This window comes from Python bivittatus, unplaced genomic scaffold (genome assembly GCF_059951505.1).
Source record: "Python bivittatus isolate LINGU-HERP-01145 unplaced genomic scaffold, Pbiv_v1 ctg000350_np1212, whole genome shotgun sequence".
Lineage (NCBI taxonomy): Eukaryota > Metazoa > Chordata > Lepidosauria > Squamata > Pythonidae > Python > Python bivittatus.
The window spans coordinates 7164558-7168907 of record NW_028277074.1 but is presented as its reverse complement, the minus strand read 5'-3'; the positions used below and the strand labels follow the sequence as shown (position 1 = coordinate 7168907).

Sequence of the window (4350 nt, the reverse complement as noted above, 5' to 3'; positions counted from 1 at the left end):
AGGGTTTTGCTCTCCCCCACCCTGACTTCTAAGTAAAAGTGAAAAACGAGCCAGCTAAACATTATTATGATTCAAAGTGAGCTTTCTTAACATTTCTGTGTGCAGGACATGTGTAGGACATGTGCAGGAGAAATCAAACTATGTCACCTAAATTCTTCAAAATAACAATGGTCTTCTACATTGCCACCACACTTCCCAAGAACCTAGGATGTCATAATGTAACAGCGTAGTTTATGTGCAGATCCAAGCCAAGTGGTCTTTTGTAATTGACAGATGGAAATTTTGTCAATGTGCAGATTTTCTAAGTGCCATCTAAGGTTTTTTGATATGGTACCCTGTGTGCTGATAACCACTGGGACCACCATGGCTAGTTTATGCCATAAACTTTCAACTTCGGTTTTCAAATCTTGGCATTGATCTTTATCAATTCTTTGTCTTCTATTCTACTATCCCTTGGTATGGCCACATCAATTACCCACACTTTCTTCTTTTCAACCACAGTTAAATCTGGTGTGTTATGCACGAAGACTTTATCAGTTCATATTTGGAAATCCCACAATATTTTAACCTGCTCATTTTTTACTACGTTTTCAACTATATGTTTCCATCAAATTTTCATTACTGGCACATGATAATTTTTTACAGATATTCCAGTGAATCATTTTGGTAACTATGTTATGTCATTGTTTATAATCAGTTTGTGCAAACTTCTTGTACAAGCTGAGTATATGATCTACTGTTTCTTCTGCTCCTTTGCACAATCTGCACTTTGAAATTTTAAGATTTTTGATTCCATTAGTTCCAATAACTTGCTGTTGAGCAGCCAAAACCAAGCCTTCAGTTTCGTTTTTAATTTCCAATTTAACCCATTGCTTCATTTTATCTTTATCCACTTTCCCCTTGATTTTTTGTAGAAATTGACCATGTAATGTTTTTCCTTGCCAGCATTGTTTGTGTTTTAATTACATTATTTCAATATTCACATTTTGTTTCCTGTACATTCAGTAAGTCCAATTTTTAACTTGCACCAATGCTTGTTCTTGACTGTCTTTTACATAATCAGCCAATGCATGCTTTTCTTCTTTGACAGTTTGTTTGACTTGAAATCAACCTCTGCCTCCATTTCTGCACAGCAGGTACAATCTATCAATATTACTATGAGATGTAATGGATAGTGAATAGCCATGAGTTTTCTTGTTTTTCGGTCCAAACTGTCCAGTTCAGCTTGTGCCCAGTTAATAATTCCAGCAGTGTATCGGATCATAAGTATGCCCAGGTATTGGCTTTCACCATTCAATTTTCCCTTTAGCAATTTTCCCTTTAGCAATTTTGGATGTTTTCTTTATTAATCACATTTTTAACTTGTCCATGCTTGATGATATCCAACTGTAAAATGCCTAGATATTTGTAGGTTTCATCCTGATGGCTCCTGATGGTTTGGCTATTCAGCATTTCAATTCCATTACTGTTTGTGATTTTACCCTGATTTATTGCTAATGTAGCAGATTTCTCTAGGCCAAATTCCACTGCTATACCTGTGCTAAAAATTCTTACACTATTTGTCAATTTCAATTTCTAGTTTTTCATAAAGCTTCAGATCATCCATATAAAGCGAATATGAAATTTCATTAGCATTTTTGCTGTTTGATAGCCAAGATTTATTTTCTTCAAAATCACTGAAAGTGGGATCATAGCAATGGCAAATAATAAGGATAATAATAAGTCTTCCTGTAAGATGCCTCTCCTAATGTTGACAAGCCCATATTTTTCATTTCCAACCACCAATTCTGTCTTCTACTGCTTCATTATTTTTTTGATAAAGATTCTAATGTTTTTACTGATATCAGTTGTTTCCAAACATTTGATGATCCAACTCTGTGGTAATGAATCAAACACTTTTATAATCAATCCAGACCATATGCAAACTGGGTTTTTTGGCTTTTGCAATTCTCCAAAATCATTTTATCAATCAGAACTTGACCTTTTGTACCTCTGTTTTTTCTTTTCTTTTCTTTCTTTTCTGTTCTACTGGAAGGATGTTATTTTCTGCTAAATAATCTTGGATGTTGTCTGCTATTATGCCTGTGAGTAATTTAAACATTGTAGCCAAGCATGTTATCAGCCTATAGTTTCCTGGTGTTGTCCCTTTCACTGGGTCTTTTTAAATCAGGTTTTGTCAGTTATTAACCAGTCACTGATGTCTTCTTTATGCAATATTTCATTATCCTGATTAGCTATAATTGGATGTAAGCTAATCAGATATTTGAGCCAAAAGCCATGCAATTGATCATTTCCAGAAGAGGTCCAGTTTTTAATCCTTTTCACTTGATTTTTAATCATTTCTACCGTTATTATTAGTTCTTTCATTTGATTTTAATTAAATTCATCTTCAAACTCTTCTATCCATCCAGCATTTTTATTAGTCTTTTTGAGTTTCCCATAGTTCTTTCAAAACTGATTTGTTTTCTTTTTGTTTGGTTTTCCATTTTCAGGATTTCTATTGCCATTTATACATTGGTAGAACTGTCTCTGGTCTGATTGAAATAGCTGATTTTGCTTAAATTGAATGATTTGTGCCTCATAGCATTCAATTTTCCCAGCTGTTGCTGTTATTGCTGCTTTATGATTTCCAAAGCTTCTTCAATTTTTCTGGTGCCAAGCCAATTTTTTTTATTAGGCTTGTCATGATCTTTACGTTCTTCAATTTTTGGTTTTTTGTGTTCTTTAGATTACTCACATCTGATCTTAATTTCTTTACCTTGACCTCCAGTCTGATCTTCCACTTTGGGGTTGAATATGATTTTGCTTTTGGTTTTTTAATTTCGATACCCAGTCCTTCTGCAACCACCACTGCTGTACTGTAGGCAGATTGATTGGTCTGTTCAATAGATGTTATTTTAATCCTTGCAAGTGTCTTATTCACACCCTTCATTATAGGTGCCAGGTCTTTTTTGGGCACTGCTGGAAGTCTTTGTCTTTCTACTGGTAATTCTGCATATGCCATAATTTTCTCTTTGAATTCTTCTTGTTGGGAGGTCAGCTCATAGGTTGTTTCAGTGCTTGCTTGCACTGATTCTGTTGGGGTTTTTTTAGATTTTTTTTCTCCCACCTATATTATTTTTGTAAATAACTCAAGGTGGTGAACATACCTGATGATACTCCTTCCTCCTACTCCTTTCCCTACAACAACCCTGTGAGGTAAATTGGGCTGAGAGAGAAGCTGCTGGCCCATAGTTAGCCAGATGGCTTTCATGCCTAAGGTGGGACTAGAACTCACAGTCTCCTGGTTTCTAGCCTGGTGCCTTAACCACTAGATCAAACTGGGTCTCCTGTTATTATTACTTCTAAGTTATCATTTTTGTAGTTCATATTAGCTGTTTCCTCTATATTTCCAATTCTTGTTTTCTGAGTTTCTTCTACCACTCTACTATTGTTTTGGGGTCTTCCATTTTCACAATTGTTCTGAATCTCTTCCAGATCTGCATCCCTGAATATTTTCTTTCTGGTAATGAATCTCCTTTGATCTGCTAATCATTGTTCAGCGATGTTTGAGTCTGGATAGATTCCTTTCCACAGTTCAAACTTTCACTTTAAGTAGCACTGCTTTGTTGATCCTGATTTATAATGGCAGGGCATAATGGCACAATTTTCAAACACAGTATAGTTTTGTCTGGTCTGTGATTGTTGTTCTTCCAGTAATCCTACAGGGCTAAGCTCTGGTTGCCCAGCCGTAGCTCTTGAGTCCTGTTGCCCACTTGTCAACAGATGCCCAGGAACACTAACATCTGATGGGATCTTTGTTGACCTAGACAAGGACTGGTCCGGTACAGGATTCTTTTTCTCTTTTCTCACCATAGTTGTGGTAGAGCAGACTGCTGAGGAACAATTGCAGGCACCTATGCTGCCTCCCTTCCCTCCCATGTGAGCCTTCTCTCCAGCATCAGCACAGCAGAGTTGCTTATGAAAGCTGTAACCTTGAAACAGGTAGGGAAGAAGATGGGAGGAGAACACAGGAGACATGCATGTTTTGGAAGCTCTGCTGCAGCCGTAGCATAGAGAGAAAAGCAACCAAATAAAAGAAGGCATTTTTCTTTCACAGAGACTGGATTGTCCAGAGGAAAAGAAGTATAGAGGCAGAGCAAGGAAAAGTGCAAGTATAAAAGCACAATGTGGAAAGTTGCAAGTTCTCTACATGCAGGCCAGTAACAGAGAAGAAAAAAGCAGAAGAAATTCCAGAGACAGGAACTAAGGCAGAACAGTGTTCGTAAGAAGAAAACATTGCTATAGATTAGTTATATAATAGAGTATAATATAGAAGAAATACTGTAATAGCAACAGTAAATTGAATAG

At 36.5% G+C, this 4350-nt stretch overlaps 1 pseudogene; it reads right to left on the bottom strand.

Annotated features, from left to right (window-relative positions):
• Window positions 1–203: 203 nt before the first annotated feature.
• On the bottom strand, window positions 204–2101 carry LOC148215114 (uncharacterized; annotated as a pseudogene).
• Between the last annotated feature and the right edge of the window lie 2249 nt (window positions 2102–4350).